Genomic DNA, 14,484 nt, shown 5'->3' with positions numbered 1-14,484 from the left:
CCTTACTGCCACAATGGGGATCAACATATGAACTTTGGAGACAACTCATCTTCAAATCATACCAGTCACTGGGAAAATAAGATAATTTTCCTTACCTCATTGGAGAGAGGAGTGAGGAGTATGGAGAGACACCAGGAGTCTTTTGCAGTATTTGTCTTCCACTTGCCAGAAGCTAGGAATTGAGGTTTGTCCACACAGCGACTGAATCCTTACCTGATGATTCTGGATACCAGTGCTTGGGTGCTTTACTCAGTTCTTTCACTAACCCTGAACTCTTGGCAACAATTAGCCTTGCTTTTCAGTCTTTTACTAGGTCTGTCTCATCACCTGACCTAGATTCCTAACTTCCTGTGTTGGCTCTGGTCATCGGCAGTGAGCATAGATTTTATTTTATTAATTTTTTATCTATTTAGATGCATACAATTTTTTAAATCTCCTCCTTGTATTGTGGTTTGTTCTTCCTCCCTCCCTCCCTTCCTCCTTCCTTCCTTCTTTCCTTCCTCTTCCTTTCCCATCTTTTTGTTTCTTTGTTTGTTTGTTTGTTTGTTTTGAGAAAGGGTCTCACTAGTTTGCTTAGGGCTTTGCTAATTGCTGAGGCTGGTCTTGAATTTGTAATTCTCTGGGCTCAGCCTTCCAAACCTCTGTGATTACAGACCTGCACCACTACACCCAGTTGACTTGTGATTCTTAAAGGTGGCCTCTTGTTCTCTCTATTTGTACCACTTGACTTTTCCAATTTTTATTGAATGATTTTCCTTAACTTTACCCTAAATTTTAGTCAGTCTCTTTGCAATCCAAGGCTTAGCAAAATACTTAGTTCTTGCATATTTGTGTATTTCTTGATTTTGTTTTTCTTGACAATTCCTTTTTTAATTTTTTTAAAAATTTCCCCTTCTCCAAGTATGCCAAGGAAGTAAGAAAGGGATATGTAGTTTGCAACTACAGAAATTTATATTTGTATGCTGTTTCTACAAAGTTTAAAGTTGTGATCCTGAGCAATCACACATTTCAGCCTTCATCCACATTATATGGAAAAATTTCTCACAACAAAGTCACACTATTAAATAAATTAGTATATTTATTTGGGAAATTTTTTAGTGAAAGAAAAATGTCTAACATGTTTTCAAACTTGGCACTTTGTGTAATTTTATATGTACTTACGTTGTTTACATTTCTCTTCTATACATATAAACTTGAAAATCCTACATTTTGTGAAATAAAATATTTTGCCTATACTACTCCACTTTTATCCTGTTCCATTTCATTTATTATTTACTCATGTAATTATTTATGCCTTGGCTACTTTTCATGTCACTTAACATTTATACATTCATGCCTTATTTTCCTCCATCCTCTAGTGTAAAATTCTTGCACTTAACTAGTTAATCATTATGCATTAACTAGGCACAATGTCCATGAGGTAATGGAGTTCAGTGAATTTCACATGCCAGGAATTCATTGAGATTATTTAGTAAATAAATAAAGCTTTACAATAAATATGGTGTAGAAAACTGAATGAGTTCTGTTAAATTATTTACCAACTCTCCTAGGATAATTTAGGGAGAATTTTTTATCTACTTATTGGACATGGTATTAGTAATGCAAAAAGTATGAAGATTACAGAAGAGATTTTAATTACATATAGTCCTCTATCTTTTTGAGTATGGATTACTTTACATATGAGAACACAATTCATAATAAGGTCTGTTAAGCAATTTAGAAATCAGACATGATTATGCAGTCCCAAAGCAGTCATAGACCATGTCAGAATATTACTGAAGAGTAAATGAGTAGGAGAAGAAATACTAATCTTGCAAGTAAGATTTTTAATCACAAAAATCCCACTGAACCATTTGAAACATGATTAACTTATTGCATATTGTTATGTGACTATGTGGGTAAATATTAGTGAGATTTTGAAATTAGTATTTAAATATAATTTCTTCAAAAGTCACTAAATGCAAAGTTGGTATTAATTTAAAATGGACAATGAATACTTTTATTCTTTTAATTTAAAATAAATATCACAGTTTTATAAATGAACTACCGTTGTTTACAACATAATTTTGGAAACAAGACAGTAATTTTGACCATCTTTTCTCTATTATAAAAGTGATGAGGTATGAGCAATTCTTTCCTTAATGTTAATAATTGAGACATTTACTTAATCTAGGAGGCAGGCAGTCTTCTTAACTCTTTCTAGATGTGAGCTCCTTAATGCTCTTAGGATAAAGAAATGATCCACTTCCGGGGTAGAAAGTGGATCATTTCACATAGTGGAGGAAGGACGAGTAAATAAACCTAAGAGTCCACTTCAGTGAAATAACCCCATGTTTCTGAGTTATGCCAGGTGCCATTGAAGTCCAGAACACAGGACAGAAAGCTCCCCCTGACTATCATGTGCTGGTGAAGAGGTCATACTCAACATGGTGGAAACCTGGCAGACTGTTCCTTTCGTTGCCCTGAGAGTAAGTCATGTCCTGTCACCTGAACACCCGAGAGGCTCTCTTCCTTTTCATAAACATTTGAATCTATTTTTAATTTTAATTAATGGATCATTTGTTTCCTGGCTACCATGAACAAAAAACGATCTCTCTTTGCTATCTCCACTTTTATGTAATCATTGCCAGTAGAAAAAAATTTTTTAATTACTTAAAATTAGGACTCAGTAAATTTGTTTGGACTGTAAATCAAAATGTATCACTTACATTTGTCTTGAAGAAATTTCATGAGAGATACCAGTTAATGTAGGGTTTAGGTCCCTGCTTCCCACAAAACCAAAAACCATAATACGTTTTTATTGATGCTTCTTTTTCTAATCTTAAATTGATAATTTGTAATTGTCTAAATTTATGGGGTACAAAGCGTTGTTATACTTTATGAATATATTGTGGAGTGATTAAATCAAGCTAGTTAATATATTCATCACCTGCATACTTAACCTTTTTATGGTGAGAATATTTGAAATTTACTCTTACGAACTTTTTATCTCCTCCCTATAGCCCTTCTACTAGAGATGGAGAGAAGAAGATACAAGGAATGGGATTGGTAAGTGATGCTTAAATATTTAAATGGCCTTCATATTTTGCTATGTGGTGTACCACTCATTTGTCCAGAACTGATGAAAGAAATAGGTTAAAAAGAAATTGGTTGAGAAATAAACATATTTAACATTAACATTTTTAATTGACATAAATAAAATGCTTTTACATTTCTACTCTTTTTTTTTAAAATTTTCTCCCAGTTTTTATCAACTTGGTAGATATTAACTGCAGACTGCAAATTTACCATCAATTCCAAGCCATGATAAGTATTTAAAAATCTGCTAAAGATAGTTCAATGAATTTTTCTGCTACCTTTGTCCAAGGCAAAAGCCTTTACCACCCAATTGAGAAGGAAAGAAAGTAACTATGAATTTCAGAGCTAAACTGCTTTGAATGCAGCATTGATATTTTGAAACTCTCATGTATCCTTAAAAAGTTTTCCTTTTATTATCATTTGGTTTTGTTAGTTTATATGTTTTTTTTTTTTTCCCTAACATGACACCTAATGATTATACAAATTTAGGTACTTAAGTTTAAGAGTCTATGAAGGTGTCCCAGAATCATTTCTAGATACACTTACTGCCATCCTTGGTTTCTTTTTTTTTTTTACTTTATTATATTTTTATTTATTTTTATGTGGTTCTAAGGCTCGACCCAGTGCCTTGGTGCCTTGCACATGCTAAGCAAATACTCTACCAATGAGCCACAACCCCAGCCCTCCCCATCCTTGATTTCTAAACAAGCTTAATGCTTAGTGTAAATACTCCAGTCACAGATTTAGAAGGCATGTTTTCTTTTTACTAGAAATTCAAAAAACATTGAGAAAACAAATTCATGTTTATATGAATTCAATAGACAATTCAAAACTTTTTTTTCTTTTTTTCTCAATGCATAATAGACTGGATACCTAAATAATGTCACAAACTCACCTATTTAATATGTGTAAAATTCTTTGTAGTTGATAAATAACAGAATTGTGAAAATGTCTTTTAATTCTATTAGGGAGAAAAAAAATGGAATTGGTTTATTTAAAAAGAAGTTCATTGAAAAAAACGTGTGTGTGTGTGTGGTGTGTGTGTGTGTGTGTGTGTGTGTATAAAACTTTGACCCTGCATAAATGCAGTGTATACATCTAAATGGTTATTCTACAGTGTAAGTGAAATTCCTGTCTTCAACAAATATTCCATCACAGTTTCTATGTGCTTTGAGCTCATTGTTTATTTCCAGTGTCTCTTCTGACTGGTTTGTTTTTCTGCCCAGACACACTGCTGTCAGGGGGCTATACATTCCCCAACACCCTCTTCAGGATGGTCTTAAAGGGAGGGATGACCTCAGTGCATAATTCTCACCCTCTGGAAAGAGTGTTTTGTCTTAGGGTAGACATGTAAACCAAGCCAGTGTCTACAGCAGTTTTTCCCACATTTTTCTTTTCTTTTTTCTTTTTTATGAGAAAAACCTGTTTTTCAGAAAGTGAAGTAAGAAATGAGCAAATTTCAAGTTTCTGACCACTATTGTTTCAGCATTTTTCAGAGTAGTCCGTACAGCATCCTTAACCAGAACCCTCTGGTCAGTTCTCCTGAGAACACAACAGAGGTATTCAGGGATGTAACTCCACAAAACTGAGTATGCACAAGGACAGGTGAGGCAGGGAAGAAGTTGGTGAGCTACTTCTCAGATTTTCTGAGCTGACCCTGTCTCCTCAGGTTCAGTGACCTTACAGACATGGCCAAGTCCCTTCAATCTCCTCCAATTCATATGGCCAGTGTTTCCTCGGGTTAAAAGGGCTGACATCACTGTAAAAAGCTTTACTTCTGTATATATATTTTTGAAATTAGGGAAATCACTTATTTGCCTATTCTAATTTTTAAGTTAAACTGATCAATTCATATGCAAAATAACGATTTTGTATCACAGAGAGAAAGATCAATAACAAAGGGGAGAAAAGGTGAGAGATGGAGAGGGCTCTGGCCAAGCTCACACCTCTACAGTATCTGTTGTTGCTGGGCTGTATTTGGACCCTGTCTTTCCTATAGTTGAAGGTTTTAGTTGCTCCTTTTCATGAATTGCATGAGAAACTTCCCCGGTTGTTTCTCTTTTCCCTTTTTGCTTAGTTTGAATTGTATACCTTTTATAATCAAAAGAATCCTGAATGATACGGAAATTGCCAACTGAAAAAAGACACTGCAAGTAACATTCCTTAGAACATGAAAATAAAGATGTTAAAATAAGGCTTTTAGGAACCATTCATTCTGGATTTGTGAAGAGCTATTTTGGACATGAAAAGTAATGTGATCGTGTAATTGTGACACATTAGCCCTAGGAACCCTAGACATGCATTCAAAAAATATTGCCTTTCAAGTATCCTGTCAAAAATATGTCAACTGTGTTGTAACTAATTCTTAAGAAAGGGGCTGATAAATGAAATACACAGAGCCCAAGCTTGTCTATTTCATGGCCAATCAGAGACAGCTGGACAGATAGGAAAAGCTCATTGGGTTTCTTATTCAACTTGATTAGGACCATAGTCAGTTTCACTACTGGTTAAAGAGGTTATATAAAACAAAAATCCATACATATATTCTCAATATTTGGTTTTAACCTAAGTATACCTCTTTATTTATTTTATCTTATTTTTTATTGTTTTTATATATCATAGAAGAATGCATTACAATTTATATTACACACATAGAGCACAATTTTTAATATCTCTGGTTGTATACAAAGTATATTAACACCATTCGTGTCTTCATACATGTACTTTGGATAATGATGTCCATGTCATTCCACCATCCTTTCTAATCCCTTGTCCCCTCCCTTCCCCTCTACCCCCTCCCTTATCTAGAGTTCCTCTATTCCTCCCATGCTCCTCCTACCTACCCAACTATGAGTCAGCCTCCTTATATCAGAGAAAACATTCAGCATTTGTTTTTGGGGAATTGGCTAACTTCACTTAGCATTATCTTCTCCGACTCCATCCATTTATCTGCAAATGCCATGATTTTATTCTCTTTTATTGCTGAGTAATATTACATTGTGCATATATGTCACATTTTTTTATCCATTCGTCTCTAAAGGGCATCTAGGTTGGTTCCACAGTTTAGCTATTGTGAATTGTGCTGCTATAAACATTGATGTGCCTGTGCCCCCGTAGTATGCTGTTTTTAAGGCTATCTCTTTAATATGAGTCAATCCCAAAATACATCATCTACATTTTTGAAGTGGAATAAGATTTAAATATATTGTTACTCTAAGTTCAGATTACTTTTAGATATTTATTATTTTCCTTTATATTTCTGTTAATTTGACCATATATAATTCAAGGACATTTTTGTGTGGTATACTTATTATTTCAAGTCTCCCTGAAGCATTTTTTTTGTACCAGGGATTGAACCCAGGGCACTTATGCACTTAACCACTGAGTTGCATTCCCAGCCCTTTTTATTTTTATTTTTTTATTTTGAGACAAGATCTTGCTAAGTTGCTTTGGGTTTCACTAAGTTGAAGAGGCGAGCTTTGAACTTGCTAACTTCCCACTTCAACTTCCCAAGCTGTTGGGATTACAGGCATGTGCCACCACACCTGACTATCCCCTGAATCATTTAACATCATTTTCATAAAAAGTCATTATCTTCTTACTTTTTCACCCTCATATGTAATTCAGTGAATGTATGCACATTAATTTAATTACACCAGCAAATGAGCCAACAAAAATAGTTTGGAGGATCAGAAGCAAGAGTTTCTCAAATGAGCATCTGGAATATGACCTCTTCGGGATACTCTGTAAGCTGTGGGTACAAGTAATACATTCCAGGGAAAATAGGGAATAAGGGGTATATAATTATCCCTCAGTGTCTGCAGTGAATAGGTGTCAGGACTCCTGAGGATACCAAAATCCACAGTACTCAATCCTTTATACAGTTTGGCAAAGTATTTACACATATTCTATGCACACACCCTGTCATATAGTTACATGCCACTGAACCTCAGAGATACACTCTGAGAAATGGGTCCATAGGCAACTTAGTCATTGTGCAAACATATCAGAGAGTGCTTATACTGTGTGGATGGTATAGACTATGAACCTGTACAAAATGCTACTGTATTGAACATTTTAGACAATTACCACACAATGGTACTTGTGTATATAAACATTTAAACAGGGAAAAGGTACAAGGAAATGTGATATAAAAGGCAAAAGTCATTACACTTGTATAGCATACTTACCATGATCAGGACAGCAGTTGCTTGGGGTGTCAGTGATGGAGCCCCAAGTAAACGAAGGATGGAACATCGTTACACATGGTTCTATCCTTTATGGACATTTTAGGCTTGGCAGGACTAAATTTTATGAAAATTGTTTTCTTTCTTCAATAATAAATTAACCTTGGCTTACTGTAACATTTTTTACTTTATAAACTTTTTTTAACCTTTTGACTATTTGTAATTAACTAAAACTTAAAACACAAACACAATACACAGCTGTACACAATTTTTTATTGTTTTATTATTTTTAAATGTGTTATTTTTTATATCAAAATTTTTGCTGAAAATTGAAACACACACGTTAGCATAGGCCCCCAGGGTCATGATCATCAATATCCCTGACACCCACTTCCACATCTTGTCTTACTAAAAGCTCTTCAGGTTTGGGAACTGCCACCTCCTAGGTAACAATGCCTTGTTCTAGAACCTTTCTAAAGTACCTACCCTTCTACAATTAAGTTTTTTTTTTTTTTTGTAGATATAGTACACTCTAAAATAGTGATAAAATGTGTAGTATACTAAGTAAATCTCCAATTTAGTCACTAATTATCATTAACAAGCACCATATACTCTACACAATCATATCTTGTACTCTTCTCTATTACTGGCAGTATACTAGGTTTGTTTTCCTCAGCATCATTGCAAACATGAGCACTGTGTTGTAGGATATTATGATGCCACACCCTAGCACAATAAGAATTTTGTATGAGAAGTGGTGCATTTGGGGAACGGTAAGAATAAGAAAACCAACATGTGCACCATTTAAACATGTGATACATATAGGTGCTACCATCTACTTGGATCACTGACTCCCTGGGCTGGAGGTGAGCACACGGCCAAGTCACACCTAATATACCTTCACTAACCTACAGATACCCAAGGACCCAAGGAAAGGTACAGGACACAACAGAGCGGATCAGGCACCATTCTTGGAAAGTGTATGTGTGGGGGGCTGGGGTGGGGTGTGTGTGCATGTTAATTTACTAGACAATAAATTTTTAAAGGGAGTCTTCCTAAAGCTTCTCTTGATTATGTATTGCATCAAAGGGAGGGTCTGCGTGAGAGAACAAGAAATATACAGTCATTCCTACTTCCAGTTCTTAGTTGCCCTGAACTGTTTCCCAAAGCATAGCTCTTCAATTAAACCTTCTACTTTGTGAGTTGTGCAGAAATCATTTCACCAAATCTCCCTTTATTAAATTATGTTCAAGAAGTTTTCTTTATAATTTATGTACAAAAATATCCTGACATGTAGACTTTCTCTTGAAAGCAACGGAATTAGCACTGGATTACACTGTATTTAAGCTATCACAGTGTATATAAATTTAGCAAGTTATGGATTTTGCTAAAGAATCTTTATTTTTCTTACTCACATATTTAAAACATTGATCTTCAAGATATTCTTAATTTCTATTGGTTCTTTTTTAGTTATATATAACATTAGGATTCATTTTGACATAATTATAAAAGCATGGAATATGATTTGCTCTAATTCAATCCCCAGCACTTCCCCTTTCCCTCACCTCCTCCCTCCCCTATTCTGTTCCATCTACTCTAATGATCTTTCTTCTATTTACTTGTATAATATTTTAATTAGTGCCTTGTGGATATACATAAATATGAGATTCACTGTGGTCTATTCATATATGTACATGGGAAAATTCATATATGCTCTTCATTCCATTGTTCTTCCCTTATCCTATTCCTCCTCCCTTGACCTAAAATCTGCTTTCTCTACTCCACTGATCTTTCTTCTATCTTGATGGAACCCACCCCCACCCCGCTTTTTTTTTAATTTTTATTTTTTTTATTTTGGACTATTTCCACAGAGCAGGGAAAACATCTGAACTTTGACTTTCTGGGTCTTGCTTATGTCACTTAGCATCATAGTTTTTGATTCCATCCATTTACCAGCAAATGCCATAATTTCATTCTTCTATATAGCTGAGTCATACTCTGTTGTATATATATATGCCACCATTTCTTTATTTATTCATCTGTTGATGGATCCCTCGGTAGGTTCCATAGGTTGCCTATTGTGTAGTTAATTTTAGAAAACCTTCGCAAGACATGCTTAATTTAATAATGACAATAGCTTTTTATTTCAATCCTATTTAAAACCAAGGATGCAAAATTGCTTAGGAACATATAGATACATGCCAGGGACATTTTGTGCTCATCAGCATGAAGTGCGCTCTCTCTCTCTCTCTCTCTCTCTCTCTCTCTCACACACACACACACACACACACACAAATTATTTTCCATTCAAACAATCATGCTGTATATTATATATTGTTTTGCAACCAGGTTTTATAATTTAAGAATAATTATTGCTATGGGTATATACGTGACTGCATGAGGAATGTAATTCTGCAACCTGTACACTCAGAAAAATGAGAAATTATATCCCATCTGATTCAAATGTATGCTATGTCAAGATCATTGTACTGTCATGTGTAACTAATTAAAACAAATAAAAAAACATTGTAACTAAAAGCATGTAAGTTTGCTTTACTTTGGTTAATCACTCTACTTTGTGCAATTACTCAGACATATCAAACTTATTTATTAATGTGTATTTCTAATACATCCAGATTATTTTTTATTCTTACTGTTACAAATTTTATGGACATGATTGTATATTAATATTTTGTCACTCATGCTAGTATTAATGCAGAATAAATTTGTAAAAATACAATTGTAAATCACAGACTTATGCATTTGAAAGTTTAAAAGAGATTCCAAATTATCCTTCTAAAATCACATAAATTTACATTTTCACTAAAAGTTAATATGCTTCCTGACTGTTCTTACTAGTATCATATGCTATTACATATTTTTCTTTTAAAATCTAAAAGGCAAGACTGTAATCTAATTAATGTTTGAATGTACTTTTCCTGAACTCTAATGAGATTTGAATCATTTTGCACTTTTATAATCTACTCTTATGTTTTTTCTTCTGTGAGTTATCTGGTAATATATTTGCAGATTCTCTACAGAATCTTGAAGGCCCTGAAAATAGTTACTAATTCCTAAAGTACTTTACAAAAAGGGGAGAAATAAAGTAAAAACTAGGTAAACAGCATATGTGATTTAAAAAGATTTATTCATTTTCAATTTTAGTTGACTTAATTTTTGTTCTTAATGGAAATATTTGAGTATATACAAATATCAATAAATTACTGCAAATACAGTATAGAATGTTATGATGTAGGAGTGTGAAATAAAAACTGATAGAAAATTTTTCCAGAGAACACAAGACAAAATGTGACCCAAACGTAAATCAAGATTTTTGGGAGGAAGATGGGGGAGGTGAACCCAGGGCCTTGTTCATGCTAGGCAATCACTCTACCAACTGAGCTTTATCCCCAACTCTCCTCAAGAATGTTCTTGAGCAGTTTGTGGTGGTGCATACCTATAATCCCAGCAGCTCTGGAGGCTGAGGCAATAGAATGGCAAGTTCAAAGCCAACCTCAGCAAAAGCGAGGTGCTAAACAACTCACTGAAACCCTGTCTCGAAATAAAATGCAAAATACATCTGGGGATGTGACTCAGTAGTGGAGAGTCCCTGAGTTTAATCCCTGCTAATGCTCCCTGCACCACCCCACCAAAAAAGTGTTCTTGATTAAAAAAAGTTCTGGTAAAGTTACCAAGAATTTTAATTTTAGAATCTTACTTTTCTCCAAACAGATAATAGACCTTCTATTTTAAAATAATCTAATACAAAATTTACAAATCCTCACATCATGAAGTTTTAGATATACCACCATTTGAAGGCATTTAGTTTATCTACTTTTATTTAAGGTTCTTTACTTTTGCATTTTCATAACGTGTGTATTTAAATTATGTCCTTAATTAGATCTTCAGAAAATATAGTACTTACATAATATACTTTCTAAGTGTTTTCTATCTTAATATATTTTAACTTGTAAATTATTAAATATAAAAAATATTAAACATAAAATTATTAAACATAAAAAATTTTAAACATAAAAAAATAGTTTAAAATAAGTATTTTTTGTCATCTAGATTCACTGTCTCATTATAGAGCTAAAAGATAGACAATATAGTCTAAATTTTCTTCTGGACAGATGAGGAAACTGAGGCAAGAGGTGTCTAAATTATTTATACAAGGTAAAATAACTAATTAGTTCTGTATCACATTAATGTTCTTCAGGTAGTTCTAGCAAACGATCTTTGCTAGGACTACCTGAGTCTACGGAAGGTTAACACCGCTGTGTATGAATCGCGGGGAGTAAAATGTAACATACACTTGAAACAACCTGGGTCCCACTACAGAACCTAATTTTACCAATAAGCTCACCAAAGTGAAAGATAACTTCTAGCAATTTTATAAATTCAAAAGACAAGTAGAGCTCAAGAAAACTTAAACAAATATTTATCCCTAATAAATTAGTCTTTTCTGCTGTCAAAGGATGAGTTATATATATTTTTATTTCAAATCAACCATTTTGCTTCCTGGAGATAGTTTGTATCAGAAATAAAAGTTACTGAGTTCAGCAAGTTCTCTCTAGTCACCTTGCTTAGAGAACATAGTCTCATTAATGTATCTATCATAGCAATTCCTGTATTTAAACACATAAATGGACAGTACCCACATATATTCATCTTCATTATGTGCCCCTGCCTCTCTGAAGTATTATACAGTACTCCCCAACATCTCAGACTTAAATATGATATATACATTGATTGCCTTTCACAACACAGCAGATGATGCATGTTAATTTGGTTTTGAATTTATAGCAAGAGTAACATCAACAAATGGTTTTTAGAGTCTTAGAAGGATGATAGATTCCAAAGTCTGGGAAGATTTCCAGATAGATTTCAAGGAAGTTAGCGTCTCAATGTCACTGGTAATGATTCTTTCCTCCTGAATAAATGCCATTAACTGTGTCAAGTTAATACTCAGTTCATGTAAATACACTACTCAGAGAGACAATAACTATTTAAATCAGAAATTCTAAAAATTGTAAAGCTTTTAAGTTATTTTATCAAAACAATTTGTAATAATATGCATTAATACCAAAATTAAAAGAAAACTATTTTAAACTCAACTGATTTATTAAGCAATGCTTGAAAGAAAAAGGAATCCAAAAGATCTCATAATATCATGTATTACCTTTACAGACAAGAAAGCAGGAGAGTATTGTCCAATTTTAGCAATGAATGTGCTTCAAATTTTTTGATTCCATACTAATTTAATTAGTGCTTGATATTACCTACCAAAAATTTAAAATATATTTTTGAATTTTGAAATTGTGTGTGTATGTGTGTGTGTGCATGCACACATGTGTGTGTTTGTGTGTGTGTGTGTATCTGAAAGTAATTTTGAAATACAAAAGGTGTATCCTTGAAAGCAGCTGTGTAGGCACAGGACAGAAATCAATGGTAGAAAGAAAGTGTCTGGAACCACATTCAAAGAATTGTCTAGTCAAGATGGCAGTGCACCATTGAAAGCCAAAGCAACTGCTGGAAATGTACTGGTCCCAACGGATGATGTTGCTATAGCGTTTTAGTTCATTCAGGCAGCTATAACAAAATACCATAAATTGTGTGGCTTATAATAACAGACACTTATTTCTCACAGTCCTATGGGGAGGACTTGTCCAAGATCAAGGTGCTGGTTGATGTGTCCTCTGGTGAGAGCCTGTATTCATGGATGGTGCCTGTTCACTGTGTCCCCTATGGTCCAGATCATTAGATGGGGTCTCTTTTAAAAGGGTACTAATTCTATTCATGAGGGTACTAATAGCACTTATGACCTAATCTCCTCCCCAAAGCTAATACCATCACAGTGGGAATTATGTTTCAAAATATGAATTTGGGGAAAATACAGATATTTAGATCATAGGACAAACAATGAATTATCAACCAGTGTCTACTTATTTGTGCCCCTCAAATATAATAAGTATTCCAGGTGGGCATATCCAATTCAATCAGCTCAAGAAGGTGATAGTGCTATAGCTACCTAATTCCTGGAAAGCAAAAGTCTAGCACCTAATGGGAAATGAGGCCCAATTGCCATGAAAATTAAAGTAGTATTACTGTATCCAAATGCAGACGTCAGGCACAGTATATCTGCACATAAAACCTTCCTCTGGACCCACTTGGAGGATAGCTTTGATTTTCCATAATGCATTATCCTATTTTCATAATTTTACTTCTCAAAAATTAGGAATGCCCTGATTATCATAATATAACTCATCATTATATATCCAAAACCACAACTTCACTCAGAGGAGATAACACAAATCCCTTCAGTTTGTCTATCTATTTACAAATCTAAATTCTTAATTTATTGATCTATTAACTTGAATGCCTTAAACCTCGGGTCTATGTCCTGCAACTTCTGAGCTAAACTATAAATTTAATTAAGTTAATTATTTTATAAATAACTTTAATTAATGTGCAATTGCAGCTGATCCCAGAGATATCAACAGCATCTATGCCTTTGTTCCTACGTGACCTATTCTATGAAACTTCCATCTTCTGTAAAATACATGGTTACTTCACTTTTTCAACTTGCTGGGATTTTTAGTTTTATTTATGACCCCCCTCCCAATTCCATTTTTAAGAATTTGAATCATTTGTAGGGTCTGCAAAAAGAAAAACAAATAGATTGCACAAACTCTATTTTGCAGCAGCAATTCTATTTCTCTTTTATAAACAAAATAGTTTATCTGAGTCTTTACCTCAACACACTTTTGAAAAGTAGCTTAGATGAATTAGAAACTTAAATTAGGTTGCAATGTTAACTCTCAATTCAATATAACCACTGTTGTCTTTCAGGTAGAAATATTTTGTCTTTGGGGAAACAAATCTTTCATTAAGAAGATTACAGAGAATAGAAGAAATAGTGTTTTTCAATAAAGAAAAATACTGTTATTGATTCCAAGCACACACTGCACCCTTTATGAGAGCACCTCCGTCTCATAAAGTTGAATCATGCAGATACCTCTACAGTGGAAAATTCTTGAGTCACCTCTTCTCTGTAGATGGGAAACTAACACTACTTAATGAGTTATGTTGAAGGACCAGTGGATAATGCCACAGATCTAAGACTTTTTCCTTATTATTTTGTTAGAAAGTGAATTTCTTGACTTATACTTGCAAAGTTATGAAAGAAGTTGTGAGAGAATATATATATATATATATA

Source organism: Marmota marmota, unplaced genomic scaffold, assembly GCF_001458135.2.
Source record: "Marmota marmota marmota unplaced genomic scaffold, marMar, whole genome shotgun sequence".
NCBI lineage: Eukaryota > Metazoa > Chordata > Mammalia > Rodentia > Sciuridae > Marmota > Marmota marmota.
This window is presented reverse-complemented; position numbering follows the sequence as displayed.